The 19,138-nt window shown below is 39.0% G+C and overlaps 2 protein-coding genes across 3 annotated transcripts in view; one reads left to right on the top strand and one right to left on the bottom strand.

Moving 5' to 3' along the window:
* The window catches only part of LOC128572303 (zinc finger protein 91-like), a 351,229-nt gene that overhangs the window by 83,144 nt on the left and 248,947 nt on the right, over positions 1–19,138 (bottom strand). The gene's annotated exons all lie outside the window — the stretch shown is intronic.
* Positions 1–19,138, top strand: part of LOC128572305 (zinc finger protein 43-like) — a 385,702-nt gene that overhangs the window by 246,033 nt on the left and 120,531 nt on the right. The window contains exon 4 of one of the 2 annotated variants that reach the window (XR_008376167.1): positions 13,701–13,752. The exons of the other annotated variant lie outside the window; for it this stretch is intronic. The gene's annotated coding sequence lies outside the window, so the exon portion shown is untranslated. Of the gene's footprint in view, positions 1–13,700; positions 13,753–19,138 lie in introns of those variants that run through there. 2 annotated transcript variants of the gene reach the window in all.

The raw sequence follows: 19,138 nt of genomic DNA, 5'->3' as shown, positions 1-19,138 counted from the left end.
GAAGGGGGAGAAGGAGGGAAGGGAGGGGGAGGATGGGCAGAGCGAGGGTGATTGGTGGGATTACACCTATGGTGCTTCTTACAAAGGTACATGTGAAACTTAGTAAATGTAGAATATAAATGTCTTAAAACAATAACTAAGTAAATGCCAGAAAGGCTTTGTTAACCAGTGTGATGAAAATATGTCAAATGGTCTATAAAACCAGTATATGGTGCCCCACGATTGCATTAATGTACACAGCTATGATGTAATAATAAAAAATGAATAAATAAATAAATAAATAAATAGCCAGGTATTGTGGTGGTCACCTGTAGTACCAGCTACTTGGGAGCCTGAGGCAAGAGAATAGCTTGAGTTCAAGAGTTTGAGGTTGCTGTGAGCTGTGATGCCACGCACATTATCTAGGGTGATGTAGTGAGACTCTGTCTCAAAAGAAAAAAAAAAGAATGAATAAAAAAATAAAAAACAACAATAAAAGTCGATAAAGTTTCAGGATGCAAAATCAATAAAAAATTGCCATTGTTGTACAGTAATGGTTAACTGAAAAAAAAATTTCAAAATTCCATTTAGAAAATCTACACCTGGCTCAGCACCTATAGCTCAGCAGCTAGGGCACTAGCCACATTCACCAGGGCTAGTGGGTTTGAACCTGGCCCAGGCCTGCCAAACAACAATGACAAGTACAACAAGAAAATAGCCAGATATTTTGGCAGGTGCCTGTAGTCCCAGCTATTTGGGAGGCTAAAGCAAGAGAATTGCTTAAGGCCAAGAGTTAAAGGTTGCTGTGAGCTGGGACACCATAACACTCTACCAAGAGCAACATAGTGAGACTCTGTCTCAAAAAAAAAAAAAAAAAGAAGAAAATCTACACTCCCCCGCCAAAGGCTCAGATCATGTTGAGTTCTTACTTGTATATACTGGAAGGTAAAGTACAACTTCAATTTGTGTAATTTCAATTGTATTTTAGTGAAGAGTGTCCTTTCCTCATTTTTATGTGTTGAAGTCCTTGCTGAGAGTAAGTTAACAACACACAAAGGTGGCTTGGTGCCAGTAGCTCAGCGGCTAAGGTTCCAGCCACATATATGGGAGCTGGAGCATTTGAATCCAGCCTAGGCCTGCTAAACAATGACAGCTACAACAAAAAATAGCCAGGCATTGTGGCAGGCACCTGTAGTCCCAGCTACTTGGGAGGCTGAGGCAGGAGAATCACTTAAGCCCAAGAATTTGAGGTTCCTGCGAGCTATGATGCCAGGGCACTCTACCCAAGGTGACATAGTGAGACACTGTCTCAAAAAAAAAAAAAAAATACATGAGGGCTTATTTATCAGCTTTCTAATCTGTTTCATTACCTCTCTGACTTTATGCCAGTACCACAGTGCTTTGAGTACTGTAGCTTTGTGTGATACCTATATCTTAGTTTATTCCATTCCAACTTTGTTTCTTTTGGTGAGACTGTCTCTAAAAAAAAAAAGAAAGAAAAAAAGACATAAGTAAAATGTTTTGGTGGAAAAACATACAGAGTATTCCAGAGAACACAGCTTGCCAACAGTGTAGAGAAGTACCTAGAATATCTGATGTGGCTGTATGTTGCTAAACTTCCCTGAACAAAGCCATGACAGGTAGCTGTTTTCTAAATGAGAAAACCTCATTGATAATGAAGACATCAAAGATACCTAGAAGTATAGTCCAATGTAAGAAAAAATAATAAATATTCAAGTGATCCTAAAAACCTGACAATCTATGAAGTAAATTTAAAATTATTTGAAAGACTCGTCACCAGGCAGTGCCTGCGGCTCAGTGAGTAGGGTGCTGGTCCCATATACCTAGGGTGGGGGATTTGAACCGGCCCTGGTTAAACTGCAACAAAAAATAGCCGGGCATTGTGGCAGGCACCTGTAGTCCCAGCTACTTGGGACGCTGAGGCAACAGAATCATCTAAGCTCAAGAGCTGGAGGTTGCTGTGAGTTGTGACACCACACCTCTCTACCAAGGACGACAAAGTGAGACTCCAAAAAAAAAAAAAAAATTAAACTATGATTTCTACAAAAGGCTCGCTTTAGATGTGAGGACACACACAAACTAAAAATAGAACAATTGAAATTGTATTTATTTTGTTTGTTTTTTCTGTGTCCTTTTTTGACAATTTCTTTCTTTTTTTTTTTTTTTAGAGACAGAGTCTCACCTTGTCACCCTCAGTAGAGTGCTGTGGCATCACAGCTCACAGTAACCTACAGTTCTTGGGCTTAGATGATTCTATTGCCTCAGCCTCGCAAATAGCTGGGACTACAGGGGCTTGCCACAACACCTGGCTAGACATATTTTTTTTTATTAAATCATAGCTGTGCACACTAATGTAATCATAGGGTACAATGTGCTGTTTATTTTTATTTTTTTGTAGAGACAGGGTCTCACTTTATCATCCTCGGTAGAGTGCCATGGCATCACACAGCTCACAACAACCTCCAAATCCTGGAATTAGGCAAATCTCTTGCCTCAGCTTCCCAAGAAGTTGGGATTACAGGCCCCTGCCACAATGCCCAGCTACTTCTTTGTTGCAGTTGTTATTGTTGTTGAGTTGGCCTGGGCTGGGTTCAATCCCGCCAGCCTCAGTGTATGTGGCTGGCACCATAACCACTGTGTTACAGGTGCAGAACCTGAAAATACTATTGAATGTAATGTCAAATACTCTCACACTTGTGGATGGAAATGGGAACTGAGGCAGTGGGGAATGCCTTCTTGATGTGCCTTTACAAAATGAGTTTTACGAGAGCGGAGCAAGATGGCAGCCGAGTAACAGCTTCCTTGCATGTGGGCACCGTGAGTCTGGGGATATAGGACTCCAGGCATCTCTGGCTGGTGGGATCTGCCTATCATCTCCCCTGAGAGGATACAGGGAGTCAGCGAGAGACTTCTGGACCCCAAGAGGAGGACTAAAACAGTGGAAAACCGGCAAGTGGTCATGTGTGTTCAATCCGTTTAAACCTGCCTGCAACTTCCACAGGCACGAGAACTTAAAGAGCAAGAGGAAGTGAAAGGAAAATTAGGGCAAGAAAACAGAAGAAATCACCCATGAGGAAGAATCAGCGGAAAACTCCAGGCAACATGAAGAACCAGTCCAGAACAACCCCGCCAAGGGATGATAAGGTAGCTACTGCAGAGGATTCCACCCATACAGAAATGTTAGGAATGACAGAAAGGGAATTTAGAATACGCATGTTGAAAACAATGAAAGAAATGATGGAAACAATGAAGGAAATTGCTAATAAAGTGGAAAATAACCAAAAGGAAATCCAAAAACAGAATCAAATCAGAGATGAATGATATGAAGAATATAAAAAGGATATAGCAGAGCTGAAGGAAATGAAACAGTCAATCAGGGAACTTAAAGATGCAATGGAAAGTATCAGCAACAGGTTAGACCATGCAGAAGAAAGAATTTCAGAGGTAGAAGACAAAGTTTTTGAGATAACTCAGATAGTAAAAGAGGCAGAAAAGAAGAGAGAGAAAGCAGAACGTTCAATGTCACAATTATGGGACTTTATGAAGTGTTCCAACATACGAGTTATAGGAATTCCAGAAGGGGAAGAAGAATGCCCCAGAGGAATGGAAGCCATACTAGAGAATATTATAAAAGAAAATTTCCCAAACATCACCAAATATTCTAACACACTGCTTTCAGAGGGATATCGGACCCCAGGTCGCCTCAACTCTAACCGAGCTTCTCCAAGACACATTGTGATGAACCTGTCCAAAGTCAAGACAAAAGAAAAGATTCTGCAAGCTGCCAGGAGTAAGCGCCAGTTGACCTACAGGGGCAAATCCATCAGAGTGACTGCAGACTTCTCTAATGAAACTTTCCAAGCAAGAAGACAATGGTCATCTACCTTTAATCTACTTAAACAGAACAATTTCCAGCCCAGAATTCTGTACCCTGCTAAGCTAAGCTTAAAAATTGACGAAGAAATCAAATCATTTACGGATATACAAACATTGAGGAAATTGGCCACAACAAGACCAGTTCTACAGGAAATACTTCAACCTGTTCTGCACACTGACCACCACAAAGGATCAGCAGCAAAGTAAGAACTCAGAAATTAAAGGACAGAACCAAACCTCCACGCTGATGCAAAAGATAAAGCTAAGCAATGGACTCTCACAAAATAAGATAAATAGAATACTACCACACTTATCAATTATCTCAATAAATGTTAATGGCTTGAATTCCCCACTGAAGAGACATAGATTGGTTGACTGGATTAAAAAACACAAGCCATCCATTTGGTGTCTGCAAGAAACACACCTGGCTTCAAAAGACAAATTAAAGCTCCGAGTCAAGGGTTGGAAGACAATTTTTCAGTCAAATGGAATTCAGAAGAAAAGAGGAGTTGCAATCTTATTTTCAGATACATGTGGATTTAAAGGAACTAAAGTCAAAAAAGACAAAGATGGTCACTTTATATTGGTCAAGGGAAAAATACAACAAGAAGACATTTCAATTCTAAATATCTATGCACCCAATTTAAATACTCCCACATTCTTGAAACAGACATTACTCAGTCTGAGCAATATGATATCTGATAATACCATAATAACAGGGGACCTCAACACTCCTCTTACAGAGCTGGACAAATCCTCTAAACAGAAATTAAACAAGGATATAAGAGACTTAAATGAGACCCTAGAACAACTGTGCTTGATAGACGCATATAGAACACTCCACCCCAAAGACAAAGAATATACATTCTTCTCATCACCCCATGGAACATTCTCCAAAATTGATCATATCCTGGGACACAAAACAAATATCAACAGAATCAAAAGAATTGAAATTTTACCTTGTATCTTCTCAGACCATAAGGCACTAAATGTGGAACTCAACTCTAACAAAAATGCTCGACTCCACCCAAAGGCATGGAAACTAAACAATCTTCTGTTGAAAAACAGATGGGTGCAGGAAGAAATAAAACAGGAAATCATTAACTTCCTTGAGCATAACAGCAATGAAGACACAAGCTACCAAAACCTGTGGGATACTGCAAAAGCAGTTTTGAGAGGAAAATTCATCGCTTTAGATGCCTACATTCGAAAATCAGAAAGAGAGCACATCAACAATCTCACAAGAGATCTTACAGAATTGGAAAAAGAACAACAATTTAAGCCTAAACTCAGTAGAAGAAAAGAAATATCCAAAATCAAATCAGACATCAATGAAATTGAAAGCAAAAGAATCATTAAGAAAATTAATGAAACAAGGAGTTGGTTTTTTGAGAAAATAAATAAAATAGATAAACCATTGGCCAGACTAACGAGGAATAGAAAAGTAAAATCTCTAGTAACCTCAATCAGAAATGATAAAGGCGAAATAACAACTGATCCCACAGAGATACAAGAGATCATCTCTGAATACTACCAGAAACTCTATGCCCAGAAATTTGACAATGTGAAAGAAATGGATCAATATTGGAATCACACCCTCTCCCTAGACTCAGCCAGGAATAAATAGAGCTCCTGAACAGACCAATTTCAAGCACTGAGATCAAAGAAACAATAAAAAATCTTCCAACCAAAAAATGCCCTGGTCCAGATGGCTTCACTCCAGAATTCTATCAAACCTTCAAGGAAGAGCTTATTCCTGTACTGCAGAAATTATTCCAAAAAATTGAGGAAGAAGGAATCTTCCCCAAAACATTCTATGAAGCAAAAATCACCTGATACCAAAACCAGGAAAAGACCCAAACAGAAAGGAGAATTTCAGACCAATGTCACTCACGAATATAGATGGAAAAATTCTCAACAAAATCCTAGCCAATAGATTACAGCTTATCATCAAAAAGTCATTCATCATGACCAAGTAGGCTTCATCCCAGGGATGCAAGGCTGGTTTAACATACGCAAGTCTATAAACGTTATCCACCATATTAACAGAGGCAAAAATAAAGATCACATGATCCTCTCAAAAGATGCAGAAAAAGCATTTGATAAAATCCAGCATCCTTTTCTAATTAGAACACTGAAGAGTATAGGCATAGGTGGCACATTTCTAAAACTGATTGAAGCTATCTATGACAAACCCACAGCCAATATTCTACTGAATGGAGTAAAACTGAAAGCTTTTCCTCTTAGAACTGGAACCAGACAAGGTTGTCCTCTGTCACCTTTAGTATTCAACGTAGTGCTGGAAGTTCTAACCAATACAATTAGGCAAGACAAGGAAATAAAGGGAATCCAAATGGGAGCAGAGGAGGTCAAACTCTCCCTCTTTGCTGACGACATGATCTTATACATAGAGAACCCCAAAGACTCAACCACAAGACTCCTAGAAGTCATCAAAAAATACAGTAATGTTTCAGGATATAAAATCAATGTCCACAAGTCAGTAGCTTTTGTGTACACCAGTAACAGTCAAGATTAGAAGCTAATTAAGGACACAACTCCCTTCACCATAGTCTCAAAGAAAATGAAATACCTAGGAATATACCTAACGAAGGAGGTGAAGGACCTCTAGAAAGAAAACTATGAAATCCTCAGAAAGGAAATAGCAGAGGATATTAACAAATGGAAAAACATACCATGCTCATGGATGGGAAGAATCAACATTGTTAAAATGTCTATACTTCCCATAGCAATCTACCTATTCAATGCCATTCCTATCAAAATACCAACATCGTACTTTCAAGATTTGGAAAAAATGATTCTGCGTTTTGTATGGAACTGGAAAAAACCCTGTATAGCTAAGGCAGTTCTTAGTAATAAAAATAAAGCTGGGGGCATCAGCATACCAGATTTTAGTCTGTACTACAAAGCCATAGTGCTCAAGACAGCATGGTACTGGCACAAAAACAGAGACATAGACACTTGGAATCGAATTGAAAACCAAGAAATGAAACGAACGTTTTACAACCACCTAATCTTTGATAAACCAAACAAGAACATACCTTGGGGGAAAGACTCCCTATTCAATAAATGGTGTTGGGAGAACTGGATGTCTACATGTAAAAGACTGAAACTGGACCCACACCTTTCCCCACTCACAAAAATTGATTCAAGATGATTAAAGGACTTAAACTTAAGGCATGAAACAATAAAAATCCTCCAAGAAAGCATAGGAATAACACTATAAGATATTGGCCTGGGGGAAGACTTCAGAAGAAGACTGCCATGGCAATTGCAACAACAACAAAAATAAACAAATGGGACTTCATTAAACTGAAAAGCTTCTGTACAGCTAAGGAGACAATAACCAAAGCAAAGAGACAACCTACACAATGGGAAAGGATATTTGCATATTTTCAATCAGACAAAAGCTTGATAACTAGGATCTATAGAGAACTCAAATTAATCCACATGAAAAAAGCCAACAATCCCTTATATCAATGGGCAAGAGACATGAAGAGAACTTTCTCTAAAGATGACAGACGAATGGCTAACAAACACATGAAAAAATGTTCCTCATCTCTCTATATTAGAGAAATGCAAATCAAAACAACCCTGAGATATCGTCTAACCCCAGTAAGAATGGCCCACATCATAAAATCTCAAAACTGCAGATGCTGGTGTGGATGTGGAGAGAAGGGAACACTTTTACACTGCTGGTGGGACTGCAAACTAGTACAACCTTTCTGGAAGGAAGTATGGAGAAACCTCAAAGCACTCAAGCTAGACCTCCCATTTGATCCTGCAATCCCATTACTGGGCATCTACCCAGAAGGAAAGAAATCCTTTTATCATAGGGACACTTGTACTAGACTGTTTATCGCAGCTCAATTTACAATCGCCAAAATGTGGAAACAGCCTAAATGCCCACCAACCCAGGAATGGATTAACAAGCTGTGGTATATGTATACCATGGAATACTATTCAGCCATTAAAAAAAATGGAGACTTTACATCCTTCGTATTAACCTGGATGGACGTGGAAGACATTATTCTTAGTAAAGCATCACAAGAATGGAGAAGCATGAATCCTATGTACTCAATTTTGATATGAGGACAATTAATGACAATTATGGTTATGGGGGGGGAAACAGAAAGAGGGAAGGGGGGAGGTGGGTGGGGCCTTGGTGTGTGTCACACTTTATGGGGGCAAGACATGATTGCAAGAGGGACTTTACCTAACAATTGCAATCAGTGTAACCTGGCTTATTGTACCCTCAATGAATCCCCAACAATAAAAAAAAAAAAGGCAGGAAGTGCCTCAAACAAACAAAAAATAAATAAATAAAATAAAATGAAATATCTCAAGGAAAAAAAAAATGAGTTTTACTGAGTTCCGAGTTTTAATGAGATTACATAAACCAAAGTTTAACAACTTTAAGATGTGATTGATTACCACAGGCAGGTAAAGGTCAAAGAAATAGAGATTGGAGATGTGCACATTAAAGAGAGTATGTACGTGGTTACACGACAATGCATATCAGGAAAAAGTCTGCTGAACAAGCAGCATCAGAGGCGTAGTAGTGAAGACAAAGAAATGGCCCTTGTGTAAAGGTCACTGAGCACTAACAGAGAGGTTTGGCTAAGGCTGGACATTTCTCTCCGTAAAGTGTGTCTAGGGGTCTGTGAAAGTAAGGAGTAGGTTGCTGGGAACAGTGCAAGCACCAAGATCTCCATAAGAGGCTCGGCACCTTATGCGGGTAAGGCGCCAGCCACATACACCAGAGCTGGTGGGTTCGAATCCAGTCTGGGCCTGCCAAGCAACAATGACAACTACAACCAAAAATAGCCAGGCATTGTGGTGGGTGCCAATAGTCCCAGCTACTTGGGAGACTGAGGCAAGAGAATTGCTTAAGCCTAGGAGTTGTAGCTTGCTGTGAGCAGTGAAACCACTGCACTCTACCCAGGGTGACAGCTTGAGGCTCTGTCTCAAAAAAAAAAAGAAAAAAAAATATCTCCATAAGTGAGAAGCATTCTCTCAGGGAGGTCAGAGGTAAAGTCCTCTCTCTCCAGCCCTCAATCTGATGTGGCCTTAGCCTGTCCGCCCACAAGTTTCCAAGAGACTTACCTGCCTCTGTTGAGAAGCTGTGTGCATGGTCAAACTAGGGTCTATTATCGCATCCTGCTTCTGAGCTTTGTTCCTTGTTTCATGAGCTGCATCTGCTTTTTAAGTTTATAAGTAACATACAATGAAAGAGAATTAATTATAAGAGTTAGTGAATAGGGCCTGGCATGGTGTCTCACGCCTGTAATCCCAGCAAATATGAGGCCAAGACAGGTGGATTGCGTGACCTCATAAGTGCGAGACCAGCCTGAGCAAAAATGAAATCCCATCTCTTAAAAATAGCCAGGCATTGTGACAGGTGCCTGTCATCCCAGCTATATGGGAGGCTGAGGTAAGACAATAACTTAAGCCCAGGAGTTCAAAGTTGCAGTGATGTAAGTCGCCATGGCACTCTACCAAGAGTGACCAAGTGAGACTCTGTCTCAAAAAAAAAAAAAAAATTAGTTAAAAAGTAGCTTAGCTGGCAATGTGGGAACCTGAAGAATGATGACACACTCTGCAAGGTCTGATTTAACTAATCGATTCATTTGCTGATTAAGCGATTATGTATACAATAAAAACAAGAGTATTGGGTTTTTGTTGTTGGGTTTTCGTTGTTGAGATAAGGTGACAGAATATGTATGTTTAACTCCTGTCATACTTGATCAACAACTTATGTTTTTCGTAAGTGTGGACTGTGGCCACATTGGACTATTTCTGGTTGTGGGACAAAATAGGCACTCCATGACTTTCTTGCTTTAAACTTGATTTTTCACCTGCTGCATTGCTGGGGGTTCTTTTATAAACCTATGGACTTCCTCTGTTCTTGGCTTTAAGAAAGCTCTAGTTAGCCACCCCTCAAGTGCAGGCGAATAAATCTGTTCAGAGAGAAGATAAGGATCCAGGAAGACACTTCAGACTCCTTTCAGGATGAATCAATGGGAAGCTTTTTCACTGTGATGATTGATTACCAATCCGCGAAGACAGAAAGGTCATCTGAGCAAGAGGACTTGGTAAGACAAAGACTAAAAAGAGATACCCAAACACTTGTAACCATGGAACCTAGGAATTCGTAGTACAAGCTGAGTACATGCTTGCTAAGCGATGACACCTGACACTAGAATCTCACCTTGTAATTCTAGGTGGGAAAATGCAGATCCCAGAGAACTCTGGCCACCTCAGATGCTCACAGCTTTTTACTTAGTCTATGACAATGATGCCTTTCTGGACAGCAACAATTTGGCCCAATGTCTGTATAAATTCCCAGTCCAATGGGTAGTTGGCACTCTCTCCTCTACCTACAGAAAGCTGTAGGCCACGACTTCCTAATAAATGCTGTGGCTACATATTTCATGCTTAGTACTCCACTCTCCTACTACTGAACAACTGGTTCTCTAGCAGGAGTAACAGGACAGCAGGAATACAAATTCTTTCTTAAACCTCTTACATGCTGGATTGGGAAAAAGAGATGACTCATTAGTTCCTTTAGATGCCTGATTTCCTTATTCTCTTACTGGGGAGAGACATGTCTAAATTATATACTCAGATTACCTTTCTCCAGAAAACAATGGCTTTCCAAAGAAGGTACTGTAAGAACATGCTGGGTAGGTGTTACTCCAGCATGAGTTACTCCATGTCCAGGATGAGGAAAAATGGCCAGGAGACATCAACATTGAGTTAAACTTCTCTGTCTGAGAAGAAGGTCCCACTAGGAAGGCCCTCAGGACCACTCTGAGCTCCACTTAAAACCAGAAGCTCAGCCACCAGAACAAATCATGTACCATCTTAAACATGAAGCATTAATAGACATAGCCCTTTTGATCAACAAATTTATGAGATTGGGCCATGAAGGCCCTGCCAGTCTGCAAATAATACTTGTATTCTTTTCATTGAAAAACCTTTAACAGATGAATACTTGTCTAACACCTAAGGATTGTAAATCAAGTACTATTGGACATTCATCTGATGGCATCTAACCCTTATATTCTTTTGATTATTGTACATTTAATAGACAATTACTTTTGTGTAATTGTGTAAACATTTGTAGTCTGTCTCTCTGCCTGTATCTAAGGGATACATTCTGAGTCCATTTTCTACTTGATTGCAAACTAGGGGCTTGGGGGAGGAAAGAAGTGATACTTGGCAGGCACTATGGTTATGAAGTAAACTAGAGCATTGGTGGGTTCTGACTTGTTATCACCAATTATGTTACTTATCCTGTAAAGATCATCATTTCATGTTTAGCAGTGGTGATTTTGTTGTGTTCATTTTTTTCCCTTGGCTATCAAGACTTTGTGTTGTGAAATAATAAATGCTACAAATACAGATGAAAGTCTATTAACCAAATACCAAATGGTAACAACACTTTTAATATTTTTCTAATTATAAACAAATTTATTTGAGATCTTAGAATTAAGTTTGTGAACCTGCCACCATGCTCTTACAGTGGCTGCACTGTACAAACAACTCAGCAAGGTTTTCTAACCTTGGTTTATCAGTTCCTTACAGTGGTGTTCTCATTGACATGTGTTGGTGTTTTGCTGAGTGATGTTTATTTTTTTGTGTGCTTTTGTGTGTTGTTGTGAGAATATCATGGCTTAAATTAGAGTAATGAACATCATGGCTCAGTGCCTGTAGCTCATTTCAGAAATTTCTTGTTAAACTCTGCAAGGGCAGAAGTGAAATCAGGGACAAGTTGGTCCAAGATTATGGTCATAAGGCCATAAAGAAAATGGCAGTTTACAAATGGATTGAAGATTTTTCTGAGAGGAGTGAAAGCATCACTGATGAAGAATGGCCTTAGCCTCCAAAGCAGCTTGGACCACAAGCACCTGCCACAATGCCCGTTTCCATTTTGTTGCAGAGGAAAGAATTTCAGAGGTAGAAGACAAAGTTTTTGAGATAACTCAGATAGTAAAAGAGGTAGAAAAGAAGAGAGAGAAAGCAGAACATTCACTCTCAGAATTATGGGACCTTATGAAGTGTTCCAACATACAGGTTATAGGAATCCCAGAAGGGGAAGAAGAATGCCCCAGAGGAATGGAAGCCATACTAGAGGATATTATAAAAGAAAATTTCACAAATATCACCAAAGATTCTGACACACTGCTTTTAGAGGGATATCAGACCCCAGGTCACCTCAACTCTAACCGAGCTTCTCCAAGACACATTGTGATGAACCTGTCCAAAGTCAAGACAAAAGAAAAGATTCTGCAAGATGCCAGAAGTAAGCACAAGTTGACCAACAGGGGCAAATCCATCAGAGTGACTGCAGACTTCTCTAATGAAACTTTCCAAGGAAGAAGACAATGGTCATCTACCTTAAATCTACTTAAACAGAACAATTTCCAGCCCAGAATTTTGTACCCTGCTAAGCTAAGCTTTAAAATTGACAGAGAAATCAAATCATTTATGGATTTAGAAGCATTGAGGAAATTCACCACAACAAAGCCAGCTCTACAGGAAATACTTCAACCTGTTCCATATAATGACCATCACAATGGATCAGCAGCAAAGTAAAAACTCAGAAATTAAAGGACAGAACATACTCCATACTGATGGAAAAGATAAAACTAAGTAATGGACTCTCACAAAATAAGATGAATAGAACACTACGACACTTATCAATTATCTCAATAAATGTTAATGGCTTGAATTCCCCACTGAAGAGACATAGATTGGCTGACTGGGTTAAAAAACACAAGCTATCCATTTGCTGTCTGCAAGAAACACACCTGGCTTCAAAAGACAAATTAAAACTCTGAGTCAAGGGTTGGAACACAATTTTTCAGGCAAATGGAATTCAGAAGGAAAGAGGAGTTGCAAACTTATTTTCAGATACGTGTGAATTTAAAACAACTAAAGTCAAAAAAGACAAAGACGGTCCCTTTATATTGGTCAATGGGAAAATACAACAAGAAGATGTTTCAATTCTAAATATTTATGCACCCAATTTAAATGCTCACAGATTCTTGAAACAGACCTTAGACTCAGTCTAAGAGCAATATGATATCTGATAATACCATAATGACAGGGAACTTTAACACTCCTCTTACAGAGTTGGACAGATCCTTTAAACAGAAATTAAACAAAGAATTAAGAGATTTAAATGAGGCCCTAGAACAACTGTGCTTGATAGACGCATATAGAACACTCCATCCCAAAGATGAAGAATAAACATTCTTTTCATCACCCCATTTAAAATTCTCCAAACTTGATCATATCCTGGGACACAAAACAAATATCAACAGAATCAAAAGAATTGAAATTTTACCTTGTATCTTCTCAGACCATAAGGCCCTAACGGTGGAACTCAACTCTAACAAAAACGTTAGACCCCACACAAAGACGTGGAAATTAAACAATCTTCTGTTGAATAACAAATGGATGCAGGAAGAAATAAAACAGGAATTTATTAACTTCCTTGAGAATAACAACAATGAAGACACAGCTACCAAAACCTGTGGGATACTGCAAAAGCAGCTTTGAGAGAAAAATTTATCGCTTTAGATGCCTACATTTGAAAAACAGAAAGAGAGAGCATCAACAAACTCATGAGCCATCTCCTGGAGTTGGAAAAAGAAGAACAATCTAAGCCTAATGTCAGTAGAAGAAAAGAAATCACCAAAATCAAATCAGAGATCAATGAAATTGAAAACAAAAAAATCTTTCAGAAAATTAATGAAACAAGGAGTTGTTCTTTTTAAAAAATAAATAAAATACAGGGCAGTGCCTGTGGCTCAAGGAGTAGGGCGCTGGTCCCATATGCCGGAGGTGGCAGGTTCAAACCCAGCCCCGGCCAAAAAAATAAATAAATAAATAAATAAAATACATAAAATATTGGCCAGACTAACGAGAAATAGAAAAGTAAAATCTCTAGTAACCTCAATCAGAAATGATAAAGGGGATATAACATATGATCCCACAGAGATACAAGACATCATCTCTGAACACTACCAGAAACTCTATGCCCAGCATTTTGACAATGGGAAAAAAATGGATCAATATTTGGAATCACACCCCCTTTCTAGACTTAGCCAGGAAGAAATAGAGCTCCTGAACAGACCAGTTTCAAGCACTGAGATTAGAGAAACAGTAAAAAATCTTCCAACCAAAAAATGCCCTTTTCCATATGGTTTCACACCAGAATTCTATCCAACCTTCAAGGAAGAGCTTATTCCTGTACTGCAGAAAATATTCCAAAAAATTGAGAAAGAAGGAATCTTCCCCAACACATTCTATGAAGCAAATATCACCCTGATACCAAAACCAGGAAAAGACCCCTCCCAAAAAAAGAATCTCTGACCAATCCTCACTCACGAATATATAATTCTCAACAAAATCCTAGCCAATACATTACAGCTTATCATCCAAAAAGTCATACATCATGATCAAATTAGTTTCATCCCAGGGATGCAAGGCTGGGTTAACATATGCAAGTCCATAAATGTTATCCACCATATTAACAGAGGCAAAAATAAAGATCATATAATCCTCTCAATAGATGCAGAAAAAGCATTTGATAAAACTCAGCATCCTTTTCTAATTAGAACACTGAAGAGTATAGGCATAGATGGCTCATATCTAAAACTGATTGAAGCTATCTATGACAAATGCACAGCTAACATTTTACTGAATGGAGTAAAACTGAAAGCTTTTCCTCTTAAAAATGGAACCAGACAATATTGTCCTCTGTCACATTTACTATTCAACATAGTGCTGGAAGTTCTAGTCAATACAATTAGGCAAGACAAGGAAATAAAGGGAATTTAAATGGGAGCAGAGGAGGTCAAACTCTCCCTCTTTGCTGATGACATCATCTTATACTTAGAGAATCCCAAAGACTAAACCACAAGACTCCCATAAGTCATCAAAAAAATACAGTAATGTTTCAGGATATAAAATCAATGTCCACAAATCAGTAGCCTTTGTATACACCAGTAACAGTCAAGATGAGAAGCTAATTAAGGACACAACTTCCTTCACCATAGTTTCAAAGAAAATGAAATGCCTGGGAATATACCTAATGAAGGAGGTGAAGGACCTCTATAAAGAAAATTATGAAATCCTCAGAAAGGAAATAGCAGATGATATTAACAAATGGAAGAACTCACCATGCTCATGGATGGGAAGAATTAACATTGTTAAAATGTCTATACTTCCCAGAGCAATCTACCTATTTATTGACATTCCTATCAAAATAACAACATCGCACTTTCAGGATTTGGAAAAAATGATTCTGCGTTTTGTTTGGAAGCAAAAAAAAAAAAAAAACCCGTATAGCTAAGGCAGTTCTTAGTAATAAAAATAAAGCTGGGGGCATCAGCATACCAGATTTTAGTCTGTACTACAAAGCCATAGAGGTCAAGACAGCATGGTACTGGCACAAAAATTGAGACATAGACACTTGGAATTGAACAGAAAACCAAGAAATGAAACTAACATCTTACAACCACCTAATCTTCGATAAACCAAACAAGAACATACCTTGGGGGAAAGACTCCCTATTCAATAAATGGTGATGGGAGAACTGGATATCCACATGTAAGACTGAAACTGGACCTACACCTTTCCCCACTCACAAAAATTGATTCAAGATGAATAAAGGACTTAAATTTAAGGCATGAAACAATAAAAATCCTCCAAGAAAGCATAGGAAAAACACTGGAAGATATTGGCCTGGGGAAAGACTTCATGAAGAAGACTGCCATGGCAATTGCAACAACAAAAATAAATAAATGGGACTGATTAAACTGAAAAGCTTCTGTATAGCCAAGGAGACAACAACCAAAGCAAAGAGACAACCTACACAAAGGGAAAGGATATTTGCATACTTTGATTCAGACAAAAGCTTGATAACTAGGATCTATAGAGAACTCAAATTAATCCACATGAAAAAGCCAACAATTCATTATATCAATGGGTAAGAGACATGAATAGAACATTCCCTACGGAAGACAGACGAATGGCTAACAAACACATGAAAAAATGTTCATCATCCCTATCTATTAGAGAAATACAAATCAAAACCACCTTGAGATACCATCTAACCCCATTGAGAATGGCCCACATCACAAAATCTCAAAACTGCAGATGCTGGCATGGATGTGGAGAGAAGGGAACACTTTTACACTGCTGGTGGGACTGCAAACTAGTACAACCTTTCTGGAAGGAAGTATGGAGAAACCTCAAAGCACTCAAGCTAGACCTCCCATTTGATTCTGCAATCCTATTACTGGGTATCTACCCAGAAGGAAAAAAATCCTTTTATCATAAGGACACTTGTACTAGACTGTTTATTGCAGCTCAATTTACAATCGCCAAAATGTGGAAACAGCCTAAATGCCCACCAACGCAGGAATGGATTAACAAGCTGTGGTATATGTATACCATGGAATACTATTCAGCTATTAAAAAAAATGGAGACTTTACATCCTTCGTATTAACCTGGATGGAAGTGGAAGACATTATTCTGAGTAAAGCATCACAAGAGTGGAGAAGGATGAATTTTATGTACTCAATTTTGATATGAGGACAATTCATAACAATTAAGGTCATGGGGGGGGTGAAGGAAAAGCAGAGAGAGAAATAGGAGATGCGTGGGGCCTTGGTTTGTGCCGTATATTCTGGGGGCAAGACATAATTGCAAGAGGGACTTTACCTAGCAAATGCAACCAGTGTAACCTGGCTTATTATACCCTCAATGAATCCCCAACAATAAAAATAAAAATGACTGTAATTCTAGCACTCTGGAAGTGGAGGTGTGTGGATAGCATGAGCTCAGGAATTCCAGACCAGCATGAGGAAGAGTGGGACATCACTGGGTATGACTACACACATACCTGTAGTCCCATCTACTTGGGATACTCTGGGAAAAGGATCTCCTGAACTCAGAATTTTGAGGTTATTGTCATCTATAATGGCACAGTATTCTATCCTGGGGCAACAGAGTGAGAGTATGTCTCACAAAAATAGAAAAAAAAAAAAGAAAAATATGAGTGTTATCTAGATTACACTAGTAATATACCATGTTTTTCCACAATTTTATGGGTGAAATTTTTTTAATTGTATTTTGTAATTTTCTATAATTCTTTTTACATTTAAAAAAGTAGGTTAATTTTGTTTTTAGTTTTTACCTAATGCAAGGTGTCCTAGAATTTCCATACATATATACATAGTGAAAATGGAAAATTCTAGCTAAATGTACCATTATATACGAAACATTCATTACCTAATTTTATAAAATATTTCTCTGTGTGTGGATATAAAAATATTAAAAATATAAAATATGAGAGGCCAGAGCAAGATGGTGGCCAAATAACAGCTTCTTTGCAACCGGCTGTAGCAAGACTGGGTAGAGAAGAATTCAGGCTTCATTGGCCTGTGGTCTCTGCCCAGAAACATCCGTTTGTGGATTCAGGGAGACAGTGAGAGACTTCTGGGCCCCAGGCGGAGGACAAAAGCAGTGGAAAAATGGCAAATGGTTACCTTCGGGCCATAGCTGCCACTGCTGTATCAACAACAGAAGCAAGATTGCAAACAGGAAAGGCTTTTCCTATGGGTTGTTTTGTTTTTTGTGGGCTTGGACACTCATTTGAACTACCTTGGGGGAACTTGGGTGAGAGTACAGATGACTTTACACATCATCTAGGCCCCCAGACTGAGTCACTGATTCTGAATGGAGTTGATATTGTTTGGCTGTGGGCCTTGCAGCCATTGTGGGAGATTTGCCCCTACAAATTCTACCCTTGGGGTTGCAGAGCATGAGCAGCCTGGGATATCTGCCCCTCCGGGCTATGCCCTCAGTGTTGCAGAGCTAGGCTCTGGCTGAGAGACCTTGGAGAGTGATCTGTGACTGAGCAGCCCAAAGGCTGGGACTGAGATGCTGTGGAAGAGCAGAGTGTTCAGGGTTTGGCAATAGAAAGGCTGTCTTGCAACCTCAGTCATCAGGGGCATAGAGTGAGACTGGTTTTGGTGCACTAGATAAGAGAGCAACCACTTTAAGAGAGATCACAGAGACAATTGTTTTTTTGGGAAAACTATAGCTTAGCCAAGGTTAACAGTTTAAAGTGTCTTTTAAGCAGGCTGAGGAGAGATTTAAGCTCTCAACCGGTGGGATTTGAGAAATCAGCAGAGGCCTCCTGTCTCCAAGTTTTACTGTGTATCAGAATTGTGATTAACATCTCATACTCCAGAAGATCACCTGTTGCCCAGACACCGGACAATATTTAGTAAGATATAAATCAGGGGTCCTCAAACTGCAGCCTGTGTGCCACATGTGGCGGGGCGATTGTATTTGTTCCAGTTTTGTTTTTTACTTCAAAATAAGATATGTGCAGTGTGCATAGGAATTTGTTCATGGTTTTTTGTTGTTGTTTTTTTTTAAACTATAGTCCAGCCTTCCAACAATCTGAGAAACAGTGAACTGGCCCCTGTTTAAAAAGTTTGAGGACCTCTGATATAGAAACTACTTTTTTTTTTTTTTTTTTGTAGTTTTTGGCTGGGGCTGGGTTTGCTTTTTTTTTTTTTAATTTCAACATTTTCCCTCTTAAATTTTTCTTTTTATTTTTCTTTCTTTATTTTTCTAGTTTAAATATAATTTTCCATTGTTGCCATCTTTAATAATAAGAACTTCATTTTTGCTAGTGTTTCTGCCCCTATTATTTGATTTCCCCCCAATATTATCATTTATTTTGGTTTAATTTTTAGTATTTTTGTCTTTCCTTTCTATTTGGTGGAGGTGGGGTACTGTGTCTGCTCAGGCTGACAAAGAGTTGCTGAACTCAAGGTAATAACCCAACCCAGCACTGCTAGAATTTGGGGGGTTTTAAGGTTGAGTCAAAGTACCCTACTGTACACCTTTATTACTCCTGTCCCTCCTTTCTATGCCTCTCTTCTTTTTGTCAATATTCCCATTTACTCACCCCTTCTCCTCTCTCTTTTTTCTTTTCTTTTTTTTTTTTAGACAGTCTCACTATGTTGCCCTTGGTAAAGTTCTGTGGCATCACAGCTCACAGAAACCTCAAAATCTTGGCCTTAAATGATTTTCTTACCTGAGTGTCCCAAGTAGCTGGAACTACAGGTACCCATCACAATGCCCACCTATTTTTTGTTGCACTTCTCCTTGTTGTTTTTCTGGCCTGGGCTTGGCTGCAAGCTGCCA

The sequence above is a fragment of the Nycticebus coucang genome, chromosome 20, assembly GCF_027406575.1.
Source record: "Nycticebus coucang isolate mNycCou1 chromosome 20, mNycCou1.pri, whole genome shotgun sequence".
Taxonomy (NCBI): domain Eukaryota; kingdom Metazoa; phylum Chordata; class Mammalia; order Primates; family Lorisidae; genus Nycticebus; species Nycticebus coucang.
Note: the sequence above shows the minus strand (reverse complement) of the source record. Positions and strands in the feature narration are given on the sequence as shown.